The following is a 27906-nucleotide window of genomic DNA, read 5'->3' as shown; positions in this document are numbered from 1 at the left end:
TTTGTACTGTTTTTTTATTGTGTTTGCCTCTGACTGTGTTCTAGCTCACCCTGACAGATTTTTCAGGGACTCCAACTTCCCTCTGTAGGTCTGTGTGGTGGAATCTTGGCTGCCTCTAAATTGTAAACTCCAAGTCTGTTTAAAGTAAATAAATGATTTGTTAGTGTTGGGAGTGTCTTATTGCTTATCCAGAGATAGAAACAATGGAAACAGTGAAATTTGATCCCAGTTGTGATAGATGCTGCTGGCTAGCAGTTAATCAGTAAATTATAATTACATACAGGACATTGCAGAGTTGCATTTGTTTCTAGGGTCTCATTCAGTGAAGAGGATTTTAAGTGGAACTAAGGGAAAATTTTATATTTTTATTGGTTTTGACAGTTGTCTTTGCTTATATCTAGCCCATACCTCTCCCCCCCCCCAAAAGCGACAGGCAGCTACCAAATCGTCTTTCTGCTAAGAAAGAGTCATTAAAAATTGTCTCTGGGATTATTTGTTACTATGATTATGTATTTATTACAGTAACACCTAGAGTCCCCTTCTTCTTTCGTGCGGCTCATGTAGAGCAGCAACGACAATTTCACCTGAAGTTGGTTGAGCCAAACGGCTACATCAGGAGTAGAAGAATTTTTTGCAGAAATGCCTCCTTCATAATTATAAATTGGGCAGTAGGTAGTGATATGTTCGAAGGTCTGTTGTGGGAAGCACATTTGCACACCGGGGGCCCTTGACTTTCCATTTGTGCATTAGATATCTTTATCTACCAGGGTTGGTTCGAATTCGGTTCAGAGTTGACCGAGATGACCGTGGAAGGTCAAACCCAGGAACCTTCTGTGTGGGATTCAGCACTAGATGCTTATTTTTAAAGTCTTGTTTAGCCCAATCTGCTTTCCAAGCCTGCTTCTGATCGTAGCCTGATTGCATGAGGCTAAACGAATGTTACCAGAAAGGCTTGTGGGACGTAAGATGTTGCAGGGTCGGGAGGACATTGTCAAGGTCTTGGTGGATAGGAAGACATCTGTTTTCCTGGATTCAATCAGGGCACTGTAGGAATACAGAATTGAAGACTGTCCCTGCCCCAATAAGTTTACAATTTAAGGTCCCACTGGCCTATGTGTAGTTCATTATTATTACCATTTATCATGTTTACTGTTGTAGTGCCTAGGGGACAACTGAGAACGGGGCCCCATTGTGGTAGGTGCTGTGCAAAAATAGACAGTCTCCGCTCCAAAGATCTTACAGTATAAATAGGCAAGAAAGGATAACGGGAAGATGTGTAACGCACATGCAGAACGAGCAGACAGCAATGTGAGTACCATGACTTTGGGAGGTGGTGGTGATTAGGGGATTATTTAAATCCTGAGGTTGAGGTTTATTTAGGAGGAGATTAGCTGTTCGGAATGATGAAAGAAGGGAGGGATTTGGAGAGAAGAACCAATCAGCACAAGGGCAGAGGTGAAAGTAAGCCGGTACGGGTGGGTACAGAGGACCTGTAAGAAAAGGAGACTGCCTGAGGGAGGGAGAAGCCTGCTCCCTGCATAAGAATAGTTTAAACTCAGCTGTTCCCTGAGTGGTTCAGCCCCTGGGGGTTAGGAGTGGTTTCTGGCATCCTTGTTAATTTCACTCGCAGTATCTGGGGGGAAGGTGTGTTTGACCATGGCAGGGGCAGTCCTTTTCTGCTCCCGGGATGAGGGGATCTCTCCAATACACAACAAATACAAGCATTTGGCTGCACAGCTTAAATCCAGAGCTAATAAAAGCAGGTGGAAGGGGAAAACTCACTGTTACATTGGTTTCTCGTCTCCTTCCTCCCCCCCCTCCCACAGCAGGGGTTCTCCTCTAGGCTCTAGCTTGCAGTAGGGACACTGGCTGAGATGCCTGCTGCTGCTGCCTGCATAAGAACAGTTTAAACTCAGCTGTTCCCTGCGCAGTTCAATCCCCAGAGTTAGGAGCCATTTCTGGCATCCTTGTTAATTTCATTCCCAGTTGTTGGGGGGAGGGGGGGATGGTGTGTGTGACCATGGCAGGGGCAGTTCTTTTCTGCCTCCGGGATGAGGGGGATCTCCTATATACAAAAAAACACAGTCAAAATCAGGAACCATTTCCAAGTTCAAATCTATCCCATTCGCTCCCCAGCAGAGGATCATGGTTGTGATGTCCAAACTACTTGCAGATCCTCTTTGAAACGTTACTGAACTGCGCAGGGAACAGCTGAGTTTAAACTGTTCTTATGCAGGAGGCAGGCTTCTCCCTTCCTTAGCCAGTCTCCTGCTGCAAGCTAGAGGGAAGCTCCTGCAGCTGCTGAGTGCCAGGGAGAAAGCACAGAGCCTAGTGTTGGCAGCCTGGCTGGAGGAGGAGGGAAGACACGGAGAAAAATGTGACAGTGAGTTTTCACTTTTTCAGGCTTATTCCAGTAGTAAAGTTTTATTACAGACAGTAGTACTGGTAGTAGTAATAGTAGCTTTATTTTCTCTATCTATGTCATGCAATGGGAGGGATCCATGAAGTACGTAGGAGAGGTGGGTTGCTTGCGATTGGACCATATGGGTAAGAAATGTAAATGACTTTCGCCCCTGCCTAAACCCCAGGGCTCCCAGCCGCCTCTGCAGCTGGTAGCTCCGGGGGTGTTTTAAAAGGCCCGGCTCCTACTTCAGCCGAATCCCCAAGCCCTTTAAATCCTGATTTAAAAGCCCTGGGATTTAAAGGCCCCACCTCTTCCGATAGAGGCCACGCCTCTTCCGGTTGAGGCCCCTCCCCCTCTGCAGGACTCTGGAATACCAGCAAGTCCTTTAAGTTACTTTCACCCCTGCACAAGGGAGAGAATATCCTGTGTGAAAACAGCAGAAAGCAGTCTGATGAGATCAATCAGGGTCCCATAGACCCTGCTGAATCTCTTTTTGCAACTGAATGCCTTCATTACACTGCCATGTAATGGGAAATGGGGTGAGTCCATGGTTGCATCCCAAAGTTGTGTACTATTACTCAGGCTCCAGGAGGTAGGAAGCGACTGTAGGCCCTGGTCTACACTAGGGGGGAGGATTGATCTAAGATATGCAACTTCAGCTACGAGAATAGCTTAGATTGACTTACTTTGTGTCCTTGCGGCGCGGGATCGACGGCCGTGGCTCAGTGGAGTTCTGGAGTCGACGGGGAGCACGTTCGGGGATCAATGTATCGCATCTATACATCGATCCCCAATAGATCGATCACTACCTGCTGATCCGGCGGGTAGAGTAGACATACCCTAGGAGCAAATGGTTAAGGCCTCCCCACAGTAACGTCTGTGGATGACGTGGGTGGGTAATAGTACTGTGAAGGAGGGGTAGGAGTGGCGTTTCTGCCATCTGCTGGATGCTGCGTCTTTTGCAGGAACTTAGTAGAAGCAGAGATCGGGGCTGCTCCTTGTAGGAGGTCTGGCATTGTGCTCCCCTGGAGAGAATGTGTCTTGGTGTTTCCTCTTTCCCGCCCCCAGCAGAACTGAGTCTTCAAGCACAATCGTGCCCTTAATTTGTAAACATTACAGTTCTTTTTATGATTGCTAAACCGGTGCCAAAGCCAAACACACAGTTACTCACAGTTGTTCATGATGATCCCATGCTGCCAGGGTAAAAGATGATGTAACTGATTTAACAAGAGGCCTTCCACTACTGCAAGCTGAGAAAGGCCCATTTTAATTAAAAACTTCTATTTTCCTACACAGTTTCTATTCATGTTAAAAAAGAAAAGTGCTCCTTACCTTTTGAACTTCAAGGTTTCTGGGCTGAACAAAATAGGTGGAGCTTTTCTTTAAGCAAATGCCTGGCATTATTTTAGTCTTTATGCTAAACTAGGGTTAAGGCACCTTCTCAGTCATACAAAGGAACAAGCGAGTTGGTGGTAATTATATGGTTGGAGACAAATTTTTCCAGCAGCCATAGAAAGATTAGAATTTGATAGGAATTTGCTATTTAGCCGAGGAAGTAATTACAAGGCAAAATCTCATATCATTTTAAAGTTAGCCACTCGATTAGCTATTCATACATTTTATTGGTCAAAATATGACTAAATGGATTACTGTGTGAGAGCTTTGTGGAAAGTAGATGTGTAAAAGCAGTTTAACTGTCAGTGCAGTAAGGCTGTGGTTAGCGCCGTGTGCTGCTATTGACTGGCAATGAAAATGGTTTTGGGAGGTAATTTTCCCCCCTCTTTCTTTATAGATAGTCATGGAGTGTTTTAAGAGCTTGGAAGGAATAATGAGGACAGGTAGCTGAAAGAAGAAAATTGAAGTTTATGAGATAAAAAATAAAGGGCACCATTCTCTGTTTCCTTGTACTTTGTGCAAAGCCATTTACACGGCAAAGCACGTGGAAAGTGGGCTTCAAACACTACCAGAAAAGAAGGTTGGCATTTTGCACACACTTTGTGCAGGTGTAAGTAGCTACATATGGCGTACTGGAGAATCAACGCTTTTAAAGATGTATAGAATCATAAAAGTTAGAGATGGAAAAGATCGATCAGGGCATACAGTGCATGATGTAGGGCCCTTCCCTAGTGACTTGTCCTGAGTATGTGCCAAGGGGTTGAGGTGTGGGGTGGGCACATCTTGATGCATGAGAGGCTTCATGCATTAATTATGGAGCAGGTTGAGCTCCCACATCTGCGGAGTTGTTGCAGTAGGTCCACTCAGGGATGGAACTTGGGGGCTTCTGAAAGGGAGCACATGGGGAATCAGTAGGGGTGGCTGAAGGCAGGGTTGGAACAAGGCCAGAAGTCTAGGTCGCCTCCATAAAGCAGAGCCTCCCTTGCATCTAGTTGGGTGGAGTGCTGAATAATTGGTAAGTAACTTCTTAGTGTGGACAAAGAGGTAGGCAGTGATTCAGCAGAATACTAAGCACACACTTAGCTTAAATCCCATGCTTCAAGCAAGTGCTTAAGTTAAGCATGTATTTAAGTGCCTTGCTGAATAAGGGGGACTTGATCCTTTACTCACTGAAGTTAACAGCAAAGCTCCCATTGACTTCAGGGTGCAGGATTAGGCTTCTAATGTATAACCCCTCTCCACATTGAGATGGAACTATCCCAAGACTAAAACTGATAGCTGACTTTATGTAGGGCTTGATCCTACAAATGGGAATGTCGGCAAGTGCAGTTCCTACTGCATGGGATCCTATTTAATTCAGTTGGACTCCATGTGGGAATAACTATAGACTGCTGCGACATTTCATGGGGACTGCGGAAGTGGAATAGTTGCAGGATTGGGCATCTCGACTTCTTGATCTATTCCATTTTGCATGCCAAAGTGTTTTTGTTAGCACGGCATTCATGCATGTGCGATAGTAGCTAACCGATGTAATTAACCGGCATGTCAAAGGCTATTTGGTTGTTGTACATACAACTGTCTTTCCATAGTAAGAAATGCTTTCTGCTGACACAGAACGTATGGAAACATTTTAAATTGAAGTAATATAACTGATAATCTGCTCAGTGCCTGCAAATTATGAACAATTCCACCTAGCTGATGCTAAAATAATGAGAACAGCATTGCGTCCTCTTGAACATAGTTGACGAAAGGTGATCAGAGTTAAAAAGCATAGTAGGGCAGAAATGAGGGAGGGAGGGTTGGTTAAATAGTCTTTACTGGGCTCAAAGTAATGTTTATTCTTTATACAGTGAAACTGATGTTAAGTGACCAACAAAGTCAGTTTCCTCATATAAGTGGACTTTAACAAAAGATCAAAGAAACTGCTGGAAATCTTATAGGAGATACTTTTAAATGGTTGCTTACCCATCTTCAAATCCCATTTGTTCTCTTTCCTGTCTCCTTGATCTATATGTTGTCCATTCAACTCCCAGGAATAAAGTTACTGACATGCAAATGCTTGCAGGATTGACCCCCTTGACTGTAAGCGCTGTGGGACAGGAGACTGCCTTATTCTGTGCCTGTAAAGTACATTTTAGGCACTGATCCAGCTCCTGCTGGAGTCTTTTCATTGGAAGTTGGATCAGATCCTATATAAATAAAGAAGTTGTTCACTGTTGGAGGTGGCCTTTGCTATAGGTTTCGCTGCAGGGGATCATATGTATATGCCTTTTGCATCACATTTTAATTAACAGTGACTCTGTCCTAGGCTCTGTCCTCCTCTTTCTCTGTACCCTTTCTCTAGGTTAGTGGTTCTCAAACTTGGGCTGCCGCTTGTTCAGGGAAAGCCCCTGGTGGGCCGGGCCGGTTTGTTTACCTGCTGCATCCACAGGTTCGGCTGATCGTGGCTCCCACTGGCTGCGGTTCGCCACTCCAGGCCAATGGGGGCTGCAGGAAGGGCGGCCAGCACATCCCTCGACCCACGCCGCTTCCTGCAGCCCCCATTGGCCTGGAGTGGCGACCTGCGGCCAGTGGGAGCCGCGATCGGCCGAACCTGTGGACGCGGCAGGTAAACAAACCGGCCAGGCCCACCAGGGGCTTTCCCTGAACAAGCGGCAGCCCAAGTTTGAGAACCACTGCTCTAGGTGATCATATCTTGTCACTTCACTTCAGCTGCCATGACTTACAAATCTACCTCTCCACTCCTGACCTGTCTCCCACTATCCAGTCCTGCATCTCAGCCTCTCTCTATGACATCTCCCCCTAGATGTCATGCCATCAGTGTAAGTTAACATGGCCAAAACGGAGCATGTGTCTCCTCCCCGCTTCCTCTCTGTCACCATCGATAACTCCACCATTCTTTCAGTTGCTCATGTCTATAACCAGATGTTATTTTTAACTCCTGCCTCTCTCTAGCCCCACATATCCAAACTATTCCTTAATGTTGTCTCTTTTTTCTCCATAACTTTTTTGGGATTCCACATTTTTCTCTAGTCCCCGCTGATAAAACCCTGTAAACTCGCTAGTCTGTGTCCTCCTCCCCTCAAAACACTACTACTAAGATCATCTTCCTAGCCTGGGTTCTGACCACATCATACCTTTCCCTGAGTCCTTCCACTGACTCCCCCTTCTCCGCAGCAGGCGATACAGCTGTCTATGCTGTACTTTTAACAACGATTTTAACCACCGTTCACAACTGAGCCCTTTTCTACTTATCTGCATTTGTATTCTATTGTGTCCCTTCTCCCTCCCCCAGCCTTTATTGCTTCTTTGTCCCCTTCTCCTGCAAGCATCTCACTGCCTTCTTCCAGGCACCATCTTCCCTGAGCTAATCTGTAAAGCCGCTACCTTGTCTGCTTTCAAATACTTCCTGCTACCTAATACCCATTTCTACAGCAATGCCTATGGTTAATTGTCTCCATAAATGGCTAGGCAGGAGGCCAGCAGGGTTTACTGACCTCATTAATATCTACTGTATACTTATATTTAAAAAATAAGATTTTAAACCAGCAGATTATTCACATAGCTACCCTAAAACCACATGCTCCTATAACTGTTACCCTTGTACCTTTTCTCTCTCTCCCTCCTTTTGTTTCTTACACCCACTCAGGGCAAGGGGCTGTGTCCTCCTATGTGTTTAGATAATGCTGAGCACAATGGAGTCCTAATCTGCTTGGGACCTCTGGGCACTATTCTAAAACAAACATGTAATAATCAAAATGTGAGTTTAAAAATGGAAAGGGACTCCAGTCCTTGTCAGATATTTTGTTGCAAGGAGAAGAGAAAGATTGTTTATTTTGGCCCCAAATTTTAATCACTCAAGGGCTGTTCAGTTAAAAATATTCAGTTTTGCCTTCTGTTTATGGTATACTTGGCTGAGTACTGGCAAATTTTGAAGTTGAACATACTGTCTGCTATTTTTGCTTAATTTTAGATTCTACATTTTAAGTAGTTTCTTTAACGAGAAGCATGTTTTCAGTGAGACAAACTTAGCTTGAGGAGGAGTGTTCCAAAGTTCTAGCCATATTGGAGGTTGGTGGAATGTAGTAAACGATAGTTTTTTGGGGGTTGTTTTATTCAAGAGATGAAATGAAGAGCGTGATCTGGTGACAAATATTGGCACACTGCACCTTAAATGCACTGTTCCACGCTTTAGTTCCCACAGGTGCCCTTCATTCTTCAGTAGAGCTTCCAGACAAGGGCACAGGCAATGCTCTAGTCTGATCTTTAGCCGTACAATTTGTCTTCACTGTGTACTAGCATCTAGGAAAGATATGGCTCATGCGTGGCCATAGCAAGGGGTCACATGCAGCCCAAGGAGCTTCTGAATGTGGGTTGCCCAGCAATAAGATGATTTAATTATCTTTGCCCATTCTAAGCTGATTGGCTGCCTACCATCCAGCCTGCCCTCAGGCACAAGTAATTTAACCATATGCATCCATGAGGGCAGCTGCCTCTGATCTCATATGCCAACTCTGGGGTTCATCCTTGACAACAGCCTGGCTTCCTCCCCACCCCCCGTTTCCTTTGGCAGTGTGCCCCCAGAACATCTGTGTGTAGAGGAGAACGAGAGTGTTGGATGTTGAAAACGTAAACACGTAGCTGGGTATTGACGATCTGAAATCATGAGTCGACCCTCTGAGGATCCCAGATGCATCATAATAGAACTCCTGACATTGCACACCATTTCCTTGTACACATTGTGGGAAGACTTCCTCTCTCTCTGTGACTAGTTTATATGCTACCACCACACTGAGAACACAAGACCTTCCACTCATTCCCAAGACTTAAAGGCCACAACTAGTACAACCCAGCATTCTTGATTACATGATGCTCTTAAATGTGTCGGGAAGGTTGACTGTGTCCAACACCTGTGTTAATTAGGTCCAATATTAGGCCAGCACAAAAAGCCCTGCCCTCTATCAAATAGCTCAGTTCCCAATTCTCTCTCCAAATACTTCATCTGTCTTCAGCTGGTGCAGAATGTCATCCCACTTAAGCCTTGTTTTGAGTGGGACTTGGTGCAAAAGCCTTATGCTGATTCTTACAAGGGCAGATTTCATCCATGTTGAGTAGGGCTCCATAACCAATCAGAGAGGATTACCTCCTGACCCAGTTGTGGTAAACGTATTACTTGGACACCTGTGGTTTATGTACCTGTTTGGTAACTTCTCGTACTCTTTGATAGATCATATGTCATGGACTAAGAAAAAGCATAGGAGACAGATGACTTTGTGCTGAGCAAGTAAATCATAGAGGTATAAAATGATAACTCCTTATCTCTTCGTCCCCCATTGAAACAGAAATGCTGAGTGCATGCACTTCTCATCTGTCCTGTTTATGCACGTGAGATCAGCAAACTTTATCCCGCTGCTCTACATTTTAGTGTTAGCAAAGAAGCAAATGTATAAGATGATGTAGACAGAATAATTCATTCTACCATAGGATACTTTGGTGTCAGTCTAGGTGTGTTCCAGTGCCCAAGGAAGGAAAACCTTCATAATAGTATGTATTATTGTGTTAAGCTGTCCATGCATGTACTGTGGATGGGAATGTCTGTTTAATAGTGTGTAAAGTGTCTGCACACTTCTCTTTTAAATGTAGTAATAATAACACTCTGCAAGTTTGTAGTGCCTTTCACCTGAAGATCTCAAAGTGCTTGGAAAACATTAATTAAGCCTCCCAAAATCTCCTGTAGCTACATCAGTATCTCCTTGCTTCATTCCTCCCTCTTTTTCTCTGTAGAATGTGATTTTGGATTTACCCCTATTACAATATTGTAAAGGCTTTAAAAATTTTGTTCAACGTAAAAGAGGCTGGAGGCTTAAGGTATGTGAGGGTGTGACTCCCATTGACTTCAATGGAAGTTGCATATGAGTATCTCTGGGGAGAATTTTGCCCAAGGATTCTGCTTTGTGTTATCTTCGGTTTGAAATAATCATTTCATTTATATTAAATGTGAGCGAACCAAATACTTTCATGTGTTGTAATTCTTTAGGACGAGGCCATTTTAGAGTCTGCTTTGGGCCATTAATGCATGTCTCAGGTATGCAACTGGAATACAAGGTCCTGAGTATTAATGATGCTTTCCACACACCCCTTATAAATAGCTGTACCATATGTAACGATTTCCCTCTGCTGTTTGCTTTCTCATTCACAGTGGTACCTAGAGTGGATGATCTTTTGCTGGGTTCTGCAGTGGACATCAGATAACAATTTGGGAAAATCACTGTCTCAAATATGTATAGGGCTCGATCCTCCAAGGTGCTCAGTGCAGTTTACTCATTAGCTGCAGCGTGAGCTAAGAGTGGTAAGAGCCTTGCAGGGAGCATTTAGCACCTTGCCAGGTCAGGTTTTGTAGTCTAGTGTTTTCTATGTGATTATTTTGGTGAATTCCACCTCCACAGCAGGAAACATCAATCAGACATGTGATCATCATCAGATGAAAGGACACCAAACCAGGTATAACTGGTCTTGTTACATTCTTATTGAAATCTTGCTTATAAGGCTGCTCTGGCATGTCAATGAAGCCCCTGTTTGGGTATGTACCAGAAGACCACTTGGAAACTTCAGCTAGTGAAAGATGTGTTTGCCCACCTACTTCTTGTATGGAGCATATTCCATCTGTGTGCCACAAAGTGCACAGGCTTCCGCTTCATTTCTGGTACAGTCCTTAAAGCCATGTTCCCCACCTCCTGCAGGTCTACTCAAAACCCACTTCCCCTGTACAGCCTGCAAGAAATTAGCCTACCAGTAATGGCTAGATTGTATGGCAAGGAGGGGCAGCTGATTTTGGTTATATACAAAGAGGGAGAGAAAGATCAAGATTTGCAGTAACTATTTATGTAACAATATGATTTGATTACCATTTTATTACCATTACCTCATCTTCTGAGTGTGTTTCTCATTCACTTGTACTGTGTCTTAAATTAGATTGTAAGCTGCTCAGGGAAGGGGTCTGGCTTCCTGTGTGTTTGTACAGCTCCCAGCACGATGATCTTCCCAGTCCTCTGGTGTTCTTCTGCAGTAACAATAAATAATAATAAAGTGCTGGTTTTGGTCTATAAAGCCCAACAAAATGGGGGTCCTGCATACCTCCTTTGTAGTAGGAGCCTGCATTCTCAGAGGATGGTCCTTAACTCTGGAACATCCTCCCTTGTTGGTCCCCCAAGAGGGTGAGTTTGCTGGCACTCAGGGCACATAGCAGGTCTAGCTGGTTTTGCCCAAGGCTTTCTTTGGAGGCTGACCTGAGGGATGAGGAAGGGGGACAGTGTCTCAGGTTTAGCCGGGTGTGGAGTTTATTAGTGCTGACAGTGTGTGAACTTGACATCTTTTGTAATAATGCGGTTTTCAAATCGGAATTATTCATGCATGGTTTTGCATACAGGGCCATTGTGTAAGCTGGGGAGGGAAATTAATTAAATAAATGTCAGCATCCTTGAAGAGCATCTGAGATTTCACATGGCACAATAACTACTCCCTTTCCTTTTAAACATGGGCGGAGGGAGGAATAACGGGGTGGGGCAATATGCACACATGTAAATTCCATCACTTACTTCAAAATGAGTTTTTAACAACAACTGAATGGATAAATTAGTTGTAGTGAGGTAGAATTAAATCCAGTCATATAGAGTCTCTTTTTTTACATAAGCAGCAAAGAATCCTGTGGCACCTTATAGACTAACGGACGTTTTGCAGCATGAGCTTTCGTGGGTGAATACCCAGGCTACCCCTCTGATACTTTTTTTACATACTCTTTGTTAATCACCATAGTTAATTCTTTGCTCTTGTTTATGATGAAAATGAAATGGTTCAGAATGAATTCAGCATAGGTAGCAACTTTTAATGCTTATATTGTTTTCGAGTAAATGGCAAGCGACTCAGTGCTGGGTACGTTAGCTATTGCAGTAGTGGACTGAAATGTAATTAGATCTGATAATATTTTGTAAGAATAAGTGATGGCTATAAAATTTTTTTTCAAGGAAATGGCAATGTAGATTTAGACTTACAGCAAAAATAGCAGATGATTGTACAAATAATGCTAAGATGAACAAGTACATGAGGGAAAGGAATTGTTCATTTCAAACCTTTAGCTATTTCTTAGAAGGAAGTCTTCTGTTCAGTCATAGCACCTGAGGCTACGCTCTCACATGCTGAACAAGGTAGTGCTTGGTCAGTGAGAGTTCTCTGCATAGAACACTTACATGTTGGTATCCCATGGCTGGAGGAAGAGAGGTTATTGGGTCATAAAGAGAATGTTTTATTTAAACAAAGAAAATATTGTTCTTATTAGCTCAAAGCAAAATATTAATGATTGTTAATGATTATTATTATTAGTTATTATTATCAATGTTGCTCCTAAAAGTGTGTTTGGTGCCGTACAGAATAAATAAAAAGATAACATCCCTGTGCCAAAAAGCGTAAGATCTAATCACTTAGGTTTCATCTGTGTTTGGTGTTAAGCCATTCAAAAATTGGATGGCTCCAGATTATTGATGGGCCCTTCCTTTTTGTATTTAGTATGCATGCGGGGCCTTCAAGATGAAAAGCTGGCATTCCTATTTGGAAAGGTAGAAGTGATTCTCCCAAAAGAGAAGATGTCACAGGACATTAAACTGTGGTGCATAGTAGAACTGGAGGAACTATTTCCTCACCCAGCCCCAAGACTGCATGGTTCAGAACTCCAATATCAGGTGGGTTCCAGCTGAAGACTGGTGAGGGGCCCAATGAGGTTTTTGAAATGTGTCTTAAAATAAAAATAAATTAGGAAAATGACAGTAATTTTTCATAGGACTGCACCATACATTGTCAGACTCCTGGTCACTCACGAACTCAAGGGCATGTGCAGTTCTTCCTGCAATCCAGTGATTTTGACTTGCTCTACATTGTGCAATCCACAGTATCTTTGAAAGTCAAGAGCTTACATGGTATCTGAAGCAGAGCTTCATTTTCATGCTGAGTTGAACAGCATCTTCACGTAGTAGTTTAAGACACACTGACCTGATTTAAACATTCTCTGTATGAATACAGATAAATTAGAACAGACAGAAGAGCTTGGCTAGGCATGCTCGCTCTTACCCATCATTAACGCTGGGAAGTAACAAAAGAAGAGTGCATCCCAAGAATCTCATGTCATTGAGAAGGGGAGCAAATGCTTTTCAGAAGCAAAATAGATAAGGGATGGTGGTTGTCCCACTTACAATTTGGCAGATAAAAGTGATTTACAAAGTCTGCCAGTGGGCAATGAAGGATGCCCAACGGTTGGCCATCTCTTACCAAGGTAGCATTCAGTGACTTCTTTACCAGTAAGGTTTTTATTTAAATGATAGGAAGTAACTTATTGTGTCTAATTCCAATAATTGACAGAGAGTTTTTGTAAACTCCTTGCTTTTGTGTGGGGTGGATGAAGCTCCCCCCACCCCCCTTAACCAGCCACTCTTGTTTCTTCTAGAGTTTGTTGACAGAGACAAAGGATATGTTTACTGTAAAATAAAGGCCATAAGCCTGGCTTGAATCTGAGTCCTGAAGAGACCATTTTTTTATGACAGAGAAGACTGTGTGTGGGGAAGGGAAGAGCCTTAGAGAAGGAAGAAGAAAGGGAATGAAGGTGGGGGTGGGGAGGAGGCAGAGATTTATGACCCTTTGAAACCAAGCTTTTATGCTGAGCATCCAGTCTTGATAGTGTGAGTTCATAAGAGCAGCAGAACTCCCAGCTGTAATGTGCAAAGGAGAAATTAAACAGTCCACCTAGTGCTTTGACTACAGAGAAAAAACACAACAATAACAACAACAAACCAAACTCTGGATGCTTCCATGTTCATTTAATTCCTGTTAAAGAACCCTTTTACAGGCCGAGCAACTGAATCACCCTGTGAATTGCTAAATTATACCAAGGGTAGTGTTTCGTACAAAATTATTGCCATAATAAAGTTGTGTGTGTGTGGGAGGGGCTCTCATTTTTTAATATAATGACTAATTTGGAGCACTGAAGCTGCCCATATGCCCTAATAATGCCAAAATAATAGAGGTGCATTGGCCAGAATAGCCCTGCTCAGCAATACGATAATAATTGAACATATTTAAAAATGTATGTATCTTCCATCTTTCCCATATGGGCTCCTTAGGCAGCATGACCTTATGTGGCCATTATCTGACCTCTCTTACACTTGGATTACGCAGTACAAAGCGAATTTATGGTTGTTTATTCTCTCCTCCTATCAGCTATTAGTGCCTAATCATATGGTCTATCGATCATGTGATTAATCGCCTGCCTAAAGAGGCAGCAGGTCTTGTGGAATGCTGCACTGCACTAGACTGAACTTCAACCTTTTATACAAACTGGAAGAGTAAAAACATTAGTCAATGCCTGGAGCTTCTGGTTGGTATGCTGCTTGAACACCAGGAGGTAAAGCCCCTGGTTTTTTAACGGCGTACTTTGTACTTCCTTTTTGTTGTTGTTTTTTTAATGTATAAAACTCCACCTAGTTGAGTGTGCATGCACTTGTAAATAAGATGATTTCCAATGCATCCTGTAAATACTGATCAAAGGGAAAATATGTGGGCTTTATTACAGCAGTGCCCACCCAGTGCTGCTATAATTAAGGGTCTGTCAGCATTTCTATTATAAGCCCTTATTTTCAGGAGTTTATAACTGGGCCATAAAATTTTGCTCTGGTTAAGACTTGACATAAAGAGTCCCAGCATGGAACCAATTTTTCCTGCTACCAAATTGTATTTAAAAAATACTGATTGGTCACCTTTTAGTTATGGCAACACACGTGCTTATTTGTGTTTCTGAAGCTTTTTTATTTCTTAAAGAAGCGGCTTATTATTACAGTGAAATTAGCATTTTAAATTCACAAGTATAAACTAAGCCATTTTGCTGCTTATTGCGTCCAGCTTTAAAATGGTTGAGTTGTTATACTTTTGCACATTGTATTTATTTTTCATAGACACTTTCAATACGTATTAATTCCATATCATTGCTGCAAAGACTGTATACTCTGGGCTATAGATTACAAGGATCTTCATACAGTGCAATGGATGATCTTCCATATAGTCTAGTGGAGTGTCCCTGGGCAATCCTGCCTGCACACAGTAGAGTGAAGTATTTTCCTGCTACATTACTTACAGCCGCTCCACAAAGGAGCAGTATGGGCTCCTACAGGGTTCACTGCTGGGTGCAATAGCTGGATCCCTCTGCTTAATACTCCGGGGAGCACTTGGCCTCTGGCCTGCCCTGCCCTATTCTGGGGAGCAGAGAAAAGGCCCCCTGTCTCTTTTTGCCCCTCAGTGAATCTGTTCAAACATCAGAATTTTGCCCCATCTATGCAGGAGGAATTAAACACAATGGGCTGATTCAGCTCTGTTACCCCTGTCTAAATCCAGAGTAACTCCATATGATTAGTTTTAACCTTTTCTCTGAATTGCCTTGCTTTTTTTATAGGGTTAAGTTACACACTGAGGGATTTATTCTTCTCTCGGTGATCCATATGCATTAATTTCCATTCATGTTAATGACAATTACGGCTGCATTGAAGGGAGAAACCCTTTTCCTCATCATTCTTGTGTAGTGTAGAGTTTCCTTTGAGCGAAACAAAGGGAATTTCACTCTAAAAATATGTTTAAAGTCCTTAACATTTCAAGTTGCCATACATACACCTCTCAGATTGCTAAGGCAACTTGGTCCATCTCCAGAAATGCACATGCACATGGCATTGATATTGTAGTAGAGGACAGCCAGTTGCCCTAAAAAGATGCAGCCATTTAAAAACATTAATTCTCTTGGGACAACTCGCCAAAGTGCAAAAATAAATGAAACATAATGTGGCTAGATGCTGTGTTACCTTTCCATTCTTTGGCTACATTATCCTATTAGGTGGGTGTAGTGGGGTAGGGCTCACTCGCCTCTCGCGAGCACTGTCTGCTGACCGAGTGCATGTGCCTGCACGATATCTCTGATTCCAGTAGGTCTTTAGCAACTCAGCCCTCCAGATGAGTCACACACAGTCCATATGAGAAATAAACAAATCCTTTCTGGAGGATACGGTCCTGGTACCATCTTCCTGCAGCCCTCCCTGGGCTCAGTCTTCTATCTCACCAATGAGGCTTATCACAGTGCCCTCAGTTGGTCATGGCTTTATGGGTAGCCTTCCCTGGGCTCAGTCCTTTACCCAGTCCCTCCAACAGAGCCATCGCGGTACCCAAATTGGGGTCTGGCTGCAGCTCTCGCTGGGCTTGTTCTAGTATCTTTCCCTCTCTGGAATGGAGCAGTGCCCCCAGTGTTTCCTCCCTGGAGACTCTTCGCCCTGTCTGGGCCTTGCTGATCCCAGCTCTCCAGCTGAGTCACTGTCAGTTCAGTTCCCTTCTGGGGACGTATCAAAGTTCAATATTTAGCCTGTTGTTGGGGTCCGTTTTAACTCCTTTCCTCAGGACTTAATTAAACTCCCCTCTCTGGGGCTAGGCCATTCTGCCTGTGGCCAGTGGGGAGAACCAGGGCCTGCTCACTATTCCAGGTCCCAAGCCACGGACCCTATAAATAGCAGTCATATTCTGTATCCCTCTAACTAATTGCTAGTGTTTCTCTGGGCCACTTCCCTGCAGCCTCTGCCAATAACTCTTCTGGGTGAGTCACAGCAGCCAGCTAGGAGCACCTTTCTTGCTCCCCTAGTCCATGCTAGTAACTGCTCTGTCTGACTTCCAGCAGTCAGTCAGGAGCACCATCCTCACATCTCTAGCTCCAGGCAGCAACTGACTCTGCTCTGGTACTGCAGCTCCTTTTATATGGGCCTGAAACACTCTGATTGGCTGGTCCCTGAAGCATCGATGATTGGCTGCTTCCCTGCAGCCGCGCTAGGCAGCTTGGAGGATTCACCTCTATTGCCCTTTTTCCTGGGGCGGGGTGTGTAGCATTGCCAATTTTGGCTGGAGGTTTAATCACATGACATAATATTTAATTAAAGATTAATCTTTAATTTCTGGAGACTCCAGGGCAATCCTGGAGGGTTGGTAACCCTAGGGGTGTGGGGGCCTCAGAGTGCCTGGTATACCCTGTCACAGGAGGTTACTAGTTGGACAACTGAAGATGATGGACATTTGCTCATCCTTCAGGCATTATTGGACTTCCTGGCCGCAAAAGCAGCAACAAGAACAATAATAATAAATAATAACTCAGGTTTAGACTTATATGAATATTTCACTGACTTACTAAGGCACATATTGCGTCCATATGTTATTTTATTCAGTACCAATTTTTATACTATACCAGCTTTTTGAAAGGACTTTATCAAGGTTGTTAAAGTAGGCTGGGATTTTCAAAGGAGTATAAGGAAGTCAGGCACCCCACTCGCACTGAAATTCAGTGGGCACTGGGCATCTAACTCCCTTTCGTTCTTTTGAAAATCCGAACCCTAAAAATATGACTTTATCATGGCACTGGACCTCATTTGTAAGTTCTTTCCATTTCCATGCAAGTCACTGAGCTGATGCTAGAAAACTTCATCTGGTGTCTTGTCTACTGCATTATATGAATATACACACAACTCTTCTGGCCAGAAGAGGAGCCTGTGACTTCAGAGGAGCTATACCAATTTACAGTAGATAGTGATCTGGCCCTCTGTGTTTAAATACAGCCATACTTACTTCTGACATTATAGACTGTTGTCAACTTTTGCCATTTTATTGTGAATCTCACACCATTCAGTGCAGTGGTTCTCAAACTATTGTACTGGTGACCCCATTCACATAGGAAGCCTCTGAGTGTGACCCTCCCTTATAAATTAAAAACACTTGTTTATATATTTAACACCATTATAAATGCTGGAGGCAAAGCGGGGTTTGGGGTGGAGGCTGACAGCTCGCAACCCCCCATGTAGTAACCTCGCGACCCCCTGAGGGGTCCCGACGCCCAGTTTGAGAACCCCTGATTTAGTGTTTCTCTTAAAGTCCCAGCTCCAAGAATTGAGTGATCATATGAGAATTTCAGCTCTCCTTTTTTCTTAATAGTTAGATTTTAGCTCTCATGGTTATGGGGAAAAATAACTGGTGATTTTGGAGGCCTGACTCATGATTTTGTAATGTTTGCGAGGTATCAGCAGGAGTTGTATGTTGGTTTTAGGTTAGACAGAAAACGTACTTACCTTGGCGCACCGTGTGCCAAAGGTTGCTGATCCCTGCTGTGGTGCATAGGAGCCCTGGTCATGCACCAAGACCCCATTGTACTAGGTGCTATACAAACACAGAACAAAAAGATGGTCTTACACTTATATATAGTCTAGCTGCATAAAATTCAAATAAATGGTTGGTGCAGAAATGAACACATCCCCTAGACAACATGTACCAGCAGATTTTAGGCACGGTGGGCCGCAACTGCCCCACGTGCTTGCCCCGTGTCTCTGAGACAGGCAGCGTGGAAATGCAAGAGAGGTCTGGATGTTACTCTTGAAGGGCCACTGCAGCCTAATATTCCTTAGGGTGCAACCTCTTTCTGTGGGAAGGCGAGAGAACCTGCATAGCTGTGGATCCACAAGCTGCTCCTGTGTAACTAGCTCCGTACCGTGAAGGGGTGCACACCTCTTTCAGAGCTATCCAAAATCTCACCCTTCTCTTGCATAGTCCAGTGGTGGGCAATCTGCAGCCCGCGCGGGCCACATGCGGCCCATCAGGGCAATCTGATTGTGGGCCGCGAGACATTTTGCTGATGTTGACCATCTGCAGGAATGGCCCCCCACAGCTCCCAGTGGCTGTGGTTCGCCATTCCCGGCCAATGGGAGCTGCGGGAAGTGGCGGGCCGTAGGGATGTGCTGGCCACCCTTTCCTGCCGCGCCCATTGACCGGCAATGGCGAACTGTGGCCACTGGGAGATGCGGGGGGCTGTGCCTGCGAACGGTCAACATCAGCAAAATGTCTCACGGCCCACAATTAGATTACCCTGATGGGCCACATGCAGCCTGTGGTTCTGCTGCCATGGAACTCTCCACACTCATGGAGAAGGGAGCAGGATCTGCCCCAAAGGATCTTGCTTAACTTCAAATAAATAAGTGCTCTTCTGCACTGCACATTTTATTGGTGCATAATGAATGAAAAACAAGGACTGCTGTGCATGTGGGCTTGCGGAAACAGAGCTGATGGGCCAGATTCTCAGCTGGTGTAAATCAGCATCATTTTATTGCAGTCAGTGGAGCTTTGTCAATTTATACTCACTGAGGTTCTGTCCCCAAGTCCTGGAAAAGCACTACTTGCTTTGTGAAAAATCTCTCAAAACAGATTGTGATTTTAAAAAAATGAATCTGGTTCCTTAAAAGCGATATAAAATTTCAGCGAACTACATTAGCCCCAGGATGAGGGTGTGGGGGGGGGGGGGGGGAAGATCTGTTATTATCAAATCAAGTAATAGTTGGTTAGCAATAATTTATTCATTGCATTTAGTCTGGGTACCATTGCAAACAGAATATGTCAGTTCTGAAGTGCACAGATTAGAAAGGAATGTGGAGTTTGGAAACGTGGCAGCTTGCAGCACCGTGTATGGTTTAAATTAAACCTTTTTTTGGAAAGCAGAATAGCTGCAGGCCACATTTAGGGGGAAAGCAACAGCAGAGAGGGCTGGCTGTGGTTTCTCCTTAACGATGTTACCGACCCACTTTCTCTTGTTTTAACACAGGGGAAAAAAAAAAGACTTTGGACTGCTTGAGACCAACCACACAGCTTCTCCACTGACCACAAAAAGGAAGCTTGGCATGGCAGCCATAGGATTAATATCCACTGTCTCTTAACCCAACAGGGTGTGAAAACTTTTTATAAGATTTTTTTTCCCCTTGTGGAATGACAGTGTGGTTGGAGTTTAGACATCTTGAAACAAGCATACGTTTGCATTTCATTGTGTTTTGGGGTTTCTCTCAATTGTCGCAATAAAATCTATTGCTATAAGTTGTTTTCATCTACTTCTAAGGTTTTAGTGCTGCAGACCGTCAACAACTTTGTTCGTCTTGCTGCAGGGACAGGAAACATAAAAATATGTCTGCTCTGAATAATGTACTGGGTAAATCTTGGTCTGTTAGAATATCATTGTTCTTAATGAAATGGAGACAACTAGCTCTTAACAGAGCAGCCTTTTCTTCTTTGGAAATAATTTGATTAAGATCATGGATTCTATTAATCATTTGATCAGCTTTATTCATTCATCTCATTTCCTTTAACTAAAAAAAACCCCACTCTGTGCCGTGCCTTTATCTTTTAAGATGATGACATTTACATATTTCCTTGTAGTGTAATGTCCTGGGCTTAATATACAGATTGCTCTCTTTAGATATTGTAAACTGGCTATTTCCATGTGCTAAGTGCTATTGTTGATTAGTATCTTAATAATGTGATTAAGTAAGCTCAGTCGCCATGGTCCTCTGAGACACCGCCTTCCCCAGCCATGGCCTCCTGGCTAGCTTAGTTGCCACAAATGCCATCAGCTGCCATGCCATGTCTGTATTCTGTGACCCTCTCTGACTGGAGGATGTCACCTTGCACAGAGAAAGAGAAGTTAGAGCTCCTCTGAGTCAAAGCATAATTCACATGACTTGCTCATTAAATGTATCTGCATTCAGATTTCTTGGTGCTCTGCATCAAAGATTCTGAAAACACAGAGTGGAGTTTAAAATGTTTAAGAAGCTATTAAAAATGAAACTGTAGCTCCAGACAGCATTGTTAATTCTTGCTTGGATGTGCTGTTAGGAAGGTTTTCTTTTGTTGTCATTAGAAAAATTGCTCTTTTGTTAGAACGTTTTCTGTGTGTGAAGAAATACAGCCATAATGCATTTCTAGTTTATTAAAACACTATATAAATACCTCCACCTGCAGAACAGCCTCCACTTCTTGTTGATATTTTCCTGAATACCTTTGATACTCATTCCTTCTGTACATCACTTAGTTTAGTAGTTGCAGAATGGAAAACTAATGGCAGACTTAGTGGAAAACTAATGGTAGACTGTTAACTTCTTTTAGCTGCACCAGAGAAGTTGCATTGTATCTTGATCGTTTTCATCTTGGTAGAATTATACTGTAACTAATTGAATCCATTGATCACTGTCTTGTTTTTTCCATCTTCTTCTCAGTGGATTCATTTTATAGGGTTCTATACATCAGTCAAGAAAATGGCTGCAGTGAAATTACCAATACTGATAATAAAGGTAATTTAGTCAGTCCAGTTTATTTCCTCTTTATATGTGTGGGGTAACATATAACTGTTTTAAATCCAATAATGAAATAACTATGTTCCTAGGCCATAGAAAGGGAGATGACTAGTAATGAGAGAGAATATTGATAAACAGGGAAGATACAAAGTACCTGTTGGTTAGATAGATTGTTGTCTTTTAATATAAAAAACCAGTAGCTAAATCCTGTCTCATATGCTTAGGCAAGATGACTTCAGTGTTAGTTTCTGGTTTGGCTCTCACTACTTAACCATTTGGAAAAGGCTTCTCTTTCTGGATTAGGAGGGAGGATCGTCTTGTGGTTAATGCACAGGATTAGAAGTCAGGAGATGTGCAGTTTGTTCCCAAGTCTGCCAGGGCCTTTCCGTGGGACCTAGGGCAAGTTATGCAATAACTCTCCTTCTGCCTCAGGTTTCCTGTCTGTAAAAAGGAACTTCCTAACCTCACAGGGTGCTATGAGGCTTACATTAGTATTAGTAAAATCCTTCGAGATCATTGGATGAAGGAGTAAATGCAAAGGAAAATTTTAACTCTCCTCTCCCCAGTGTACTTGTGTGCACACACACTCACACATACACACTCCAGCTAGTTCAGACCCAGGACCAAATTCCGGGTCCTTGTGCATCTAACATGTGAGCTGGATGGAGTTGCAAAACCAACCCAACCCAGCAGGCTCATAAGCCTAAACAGATGTGAGGAGCAGCCATGTAGCCCCTCTAACATCTGTCTTGTTTTTGGATGGAGTCCTCAATCTTGCCTGTAACCAGTGCCAAAGGGAACGTATCAAAGAGGCACTAATCATGCACATGTCCTCCCCAGATATGGGGCAAGGGTCAGGTCCCACAGGCTGACTGCTAGTTATTCAACCCTCCCAGATGGTCAGGGAGAGGACTTGGGGTGCATTGGGGCAAAGAATCCCACCATGGTGATTGGGAGGGAGGAGAGGACATGTCCCTGGCCTGAAATCCCGCCAGGACCCTTGTCTCTGCTGTCAAGACCTGAATTTATTTTTAAAGTTAGGGACCCCCATTATGGTCCCTATCTCTCTTGTCTGTGGCAGCTGAGTGGTGGTTATTGATGCCCCAGGGTTGCGCACACACATGCTCTCTCATTCATGCATAGCTCAGCAATTTTGGGGAGGCAGTGTCTAGTGCTTACACATGGAAAAGGGCAATAGAAGAAATAAAACAGAGTCCAGGGTTTAATATGAAATATTTATACAGTAAAGATCTTTCATTCTTTGTCATTCACAGGGAAGGGAAGTGAGGAATGTATTGGGAGTACATTACCAGGAGTATGTTATAAATTAAAACTTCAAATTGAATAATATAGGCTGATAATGTGTGGCGCTTTGGAAACAGTGACTTCAGCATCAGTGTAATTTACTATGCCAGCTGAAAAATATTTACAAAAGAAGGTATCTTCTTTACTTAATATTTATTCAGCATTTATATTTATGGATATCAAACTCATACTGTCAACAGCAAACCATCAGTCACAGACAGAAAGTAATATCCATTCATACAGAACAGTTTAAAACACAGTTATAAAGAAGTAGCCTGGGCTTTGGGCTAGCTAACTCTCTGTCTCTCAGTGTCCCCATCTGTAATAATCGTCATACAGAGGTGCTGTGAAGATTAATTAGGGAATCATTGTACAGGACTCTGAAGATATTGACTTCTCTAGGAGTGCTAGATATTATCACACAAAAATAAGTCAGCTCCTCTCAGGTTGTTAGTATCGGTTGTAGATAATGCTTTTTCTAAGCAAATTAGTGTGCATTCACTAAGGGCAGGTCTACACTAGAAGCGCGACATCAGCGTTGCAGCACTGATGCAGCTGCGCCACTGTAGCGCGTCTGGTGAAGACGCTCTGTGCCAATGGGAGAGCACTCTCCCATCAGCATAATTACTCCACCTCCGCGAGAGGCGGAAGCTGTGTTGGCGGGAGAGCGCGTTTTTCACACTCCTGGCCAACGTTAGTTAGAGCGACTTAAGCGGAAGTGCAGACCTGCCTTAAGAGGGGAGAATGGGACTCACATGGAGAAGCAAGACTGAGTAAGAGACAAAAGGGGGGAGGGATAGCACATTGGCCTGCTGAACCCAGGGTTGTGAGTTCAGTCCTTGAGGAGGCCATTTAGGGAACTGGGGTAAAAATCTGTCTGGGGAGAGGTCCTGCTTTGAGCAGGGGGTTGGACTAGATGATCTCCTGAGGTCCCTTCCAACTATGGTATTCTATGATTCTATGATAGTTAGGGTGCTACTTTGGTATTCCTGAGACCTGAATTCAGTTCCTTTTGCTGCCACAGACTTCCTGTGTGACTTAAGAGAGGGGAAGGATAGTCTGGTGTTTAGGACCCTGCTGTAGGAAACCCATGTTAATTATTCCTCTGCCACAGATATCCTGTGTAAACATGGGCAGATCACTTAGTCTCTCCATGCCTCAGTTCTCTATCTGTAAAATGAAAATATTTGTGCTTTCCTGCCTCCCAGGATAAATACTTTAAAAGATTGTTTCATGTTCCTATACTCTTATAGTAAGAGGGGCCATATAAGTATCTAAGATAAACAGAATAGGTTGTTCAGTTCATATCCCTTTGATTTTTGTATCTACCAGTGACAAAGGGGAGCTTCTCCAAATGGAAATGGTAAAATTAACTAGCTTGTACCACCAACCTGAACTGAACCATAGAAATGCTAATTATCAGAGGGGTAGCCGTGTTAGTCTGGAACTGTAAAAAGCAACAAAGAATATTCACCCACGAAAGCTCATGCCTCAATACTTCTGTTAGTCTATAAGGTGCCACAGGACTCTTTGTCGCTTTTTACAGAAATGCTAATGATCATCTGATAAAGTGTGGATCAAACTGTGTTCTCTGTTATACCATGTGACCACATCAAAGGCAACGAGGCTTCATCAGTGTACATGAGAGGAGAACTTGGCTCTATAATTCTGGTAAATGCTGTGTACTCTGGAACATTGGAGACTGAGAGTTTCAGTCTCTGCTAGGTCTCTACCAGCTTAGAGTTGTATTGGTAAAAAGATGCACTGGTCATCGAACGAGTCCGTGTGTGGATTTACACTTGCGGAGGATTTGCATAGCCAGCCACAGGAGTGCTATTGCCTCATAGGTGAAAGCTGTAGGGAAATATAACCATCCTCATTTTATGCACATTTTTGTGAGACGTAAAAGAGAAATGGCGGTGAATTTGGCTAGATCGCTTCCAAAGTAAGACCATTATTTGTCTTTTGGCGTGCACCAGTAAAACCATTATATCACACAGTGCAATGTACAACGTGATAGGTTGGACATGCTAGAAGTTAGAGCAGTCCTTGTCTTCCTCACAGCACAGTTTTCGTAGCTGACTAGACTGCACCCAAACCAGTAAATTTTAAAGTTACTTATTATGAATACATCTGTTTTCTTCGGTAAACTCGCTCAGTTATTATTTCCTACCTATTAAAACTTGCCATTTTGATAGTTGGTTATTCATTGTCTATCATAAAATATTTATTAAGGTCATATTACTGTGGTGCAGCAGAGAAACTGTAGAGTAATCTTGTGCTGTACTTTTTGGTAGGCGCATTTCTGCTTGGTTGCATCGCTGTCTGTAAATTTTATTGATTATAATTAAGTCAGTCTGCATTGTCTCCAAGAACTTACATAGGTTTAAAAATTAATACTTCTCATATACATTAGGAGAATGAGTTTGAAAAGGGATTAGGATAGAAATAAGCAACGGATCTGTAGCCCTATGTTTATATTTACAAACCATTAAATGCTGTTCTGTTCTACTGCTCCCTATTTGGGGTCAGGAATGTTTGTTTCCTCTCAGTTTTTCATCTCCTTGAAGATTGGCTTTTGTTAAATTATGAAAATCCCTTCTCCATAACTAGCTGACTTGACCATTACCCTTCCTTGAAATCGCTTGTCACACCGCCTTCTCGGGGTTCTAATAAGGGGTATGGAGAACACCCTTGGGAAGAGCAGAATCTTAAAGAAGTCATGTTGCCAAAAGTTGTGATGAAGTCATTTCAGTCTGTTCATTTACTCTGAGGCATCACATAATGGGTCAAGATAGTCGTAAACTCCCTCTGTTTGGCTCAGTTGTAACTGCCCAAAGAATTCAGTTCTGGGCACTTCAGAAAGATGTTGACAAGAGCTGCAGAAACTGGGGGAACGGGGAGCTAGTTATATGATTTATGAGTGAAGATTAAGGGCCAGATTGTGATCCTCTTACTCACACTGAATATCTCCTTACTCCACAGGTACTCCCCTTGAAGTCAGTGGGGCTGTGAAAGTAATGTGCTATTTATTGTAGGGATATCATAGTGTGACCCTAAAAATGCAAAATATGTTTAAGTGAGCTAAAGAAGACCAAAGATCTGACTGTAGTCTACAGATATGTGAAGGGTGTGAATACCAAGAAGAGGGCAGAGAATTACATAGGATGATATGTGGGGGCACAGATAAAAATGTACTGTCAGTGAGATGTATTAGTGGAATATTCTCCCAAAAGAAATGTTGCTAATCCCTTAGCCTGAGACACTTAAAAATAGAATGGAGAAAGCACTAGAAAATGTTCCGTAGGGATCATTCTGCATTGGCAGAAAGCTGGACTGGATGGTCAAATATGTTCTTTTCTATCTCTAGGTTTTGTATAATACTTTGGTTCACTGATCTGTACAATGGTTGATCTCTATAATGCACAATTTATTGTGCAAATGACTTCCTTTTAATGGATCTATATTGTCCATTGTTACACATTATTATTGATTGTTACTAGTTATTGACCCAATATATTATATCAGTGGCTTGCGTGTGAATATCTCTGTAGTACTATAGGTTGATGCGCCATAACAAACAAGCACAAAAATAAAGAATATCTTCAGCTCTTGAATAAATCCACAACAATAAAATCACTTTCCACACCTCTAAGAAAATAACTTGGTAAGGAAAGATATTTTAATTTTAGGCTTCTTGGGTGCTATTGTATTTTTTAATGGTGAAGTTTAATTTTTATTATGAAATATAAACTCTAGATTCTTTTCAACTCTAGACCTCTGTTTCAAATCTGGTCCAGGTTATTAGTGTGTTATAGGAGTTCTTTTGGATGAGCCTAAAACTATTCTTTGTACAAAGTTCCAATTCTGGAACAAAGCACACACTTTCTAATCTCAGCGTCAATGGAGTAATGCTGATTTATACCAGCTAAGGACCTGGCCTTGTGACATCTGATGGCTCTGTGATGGCCTTCGTGAAATGATCTTGATGTAGAGGACACATCACAAAAAACAACCACAATTGGCAATGACTGGCAGAGAGATTGGCAATTCCTGGTTGACAATGTCAGCAGAGAGATAAAGGACTGAGGAAGAAACTGGGTCTAAGTATGATTCAAGTGGTGCACAGGCCTTGTTCTGACCTCCTGCACCACCAGGGTGAATTGAACCCTAAACGAGCATGGCCTTTGAACACCTTCCTCGCCCCAACAGATTGCTCTTCCAGGTCAGGGTTAAGGCACACTGATGGAGCAGTGTGGGGAAATTTGTACTGCACCTGCCCCAGGCTTTATTTGTTCTGTAGATCAATCTGGCATCTCTTGCTATCACTAAATTTACTTAAGATCATAAGAATGGCCATACTGGGTCAGACCAAAGGTCCATCTAGCCCATATCCTGTCTTCCGACAGTGGCCAGTGCCAGGTGCCCCAGAGGGAATGAACAGAGCAGGTAATCATCAAGTGATCCATTCCTTGTTGCCTATTCCCAGCTTCTGGCAAACAGAGGCTAGGGATACCATCCCTGCCCATCCTGGCTAATAGCCATTGATGGACCTGTCCTCCATGAATTTATCTAGTACTTTTTTGAACGCTGTTACAGTCTTGGCCTTCACAACATCCTGTGGCAAGGAGTTCCACAGGTTGACCGTGGGTTGTGTGAAAAAATACTTCTTTTTGTTTGTTTTAAACCTGATGCTTATTTCATTTTGTGCCCCCTAGTTTTTGTGTTATGAGCACATACACGCAAGTTTAAATACACAAAAGTAAATTATTCCAGTTGTGTTGCAGCAGCTAATAGAATCAAACACGAAACTCATCCAGCTCTTTTGTTGGACAGTAGGAGCTAAGCTTCAGCAAACATACAGTTGGAGCCGGCCTCAGGCAACTGCAAAACCTGCAGGCTGATCTTAGAAAGGCACTCATGGTATTGTGAAAAACTCTCGCTCATTATGTTTCTTTGAGGCTGCCATTTAAATAGAAGCTGTTGCCTCAAGTCTGGGCACTGCAGACATTTCTCAGGAAGATTTGATGGGTCTGGAATAACCAGGCTTACCTCAGGCCTCTAAAAATCAAAGGCCTGGTGGTATCTGCCATGACAATATTTTCATTGTGTGGGCACTCGACTGTAATGATTCATCGAAAAAGAAGTTTAATTGTGGCCAGTAGTCGAGAATCTTTCTTTGTATCCACTTATCAATGTTTTCCTTTTGCAGCAGGACTTGGCTAATGTGCTTGTGGAGAGTTCTCTGTTTATCTGAAAAACAAGGCTTTACTTATCACATTGTTTGGTGGGAGAAAGAAAAGTTGAGTCAAAAAAAGAAAGAAACTCAAGAAGAAGATGTAAAAGCAAACTTCTGGGGCCAGCTCCTCAGACTGTGTAAATTGTCATAGCGCCATTGAATTGGACAAACGGGGAGACCCAATTTACGTGGGAGAGGCATGCATGGCTCCACTGAGGAAAGCTGATCTGACAGCAATGATGGAAGAGGGCACTTGGCCATCTACTATTGTATTTCCAATAAATGTTTTTTTTAAACAACTATTTTTGTAGGACCTGTAAAAACCACACAAATTTGCTTGTCTGGGA

At 42.9% G+C, this 27906-nt stretch overlaps 1 protein-coding gene and 1 long non-coding RNA gene across 10 annotated transcripts in view; one reads left to right on the top strand and one right to left on the bottom strand.

Moving 5' to 3' along the window:
• Positions 1–27906, top strand: part of NFIA (nuclear factor I A) — a 463875-nt gene that overhangs the window by 216923 nt on the left and 219046 nt on the right. The gene's annotated exons all lie outside the window — the stretch shown is intronic.
• On the bottom strand, positions 5804–12007 carry LOC120369906. The gene is made up of 4 exons (XR_005583490.1): positions 11926–12007; positions 10934–11085; positions 10722–10859; positions 5804–5988 (listed from the first exon to the last, which is right to left on the bottom strand). It is a non-coding gene; the product is annotated as an uncharacterized LOC120369906 (long non-coding RNA).

This window comes from Mauremys reevesii, linkage group 8, assembly GCF_016161935.1.
Source record: "Mauremys reevesii isolate NIE-2019 linkage group 8, ASM1616193v1, whole genome shotgun sequence".
Lineage (NCBI taxonomy): Eukaryota > Metazoa > Chordata > Testudines > Geoemydidae > Mauremys > Mauremys reevesii.
This window is presented reverse-complemented; position numbering and strand designations above follow the sequence as displayed.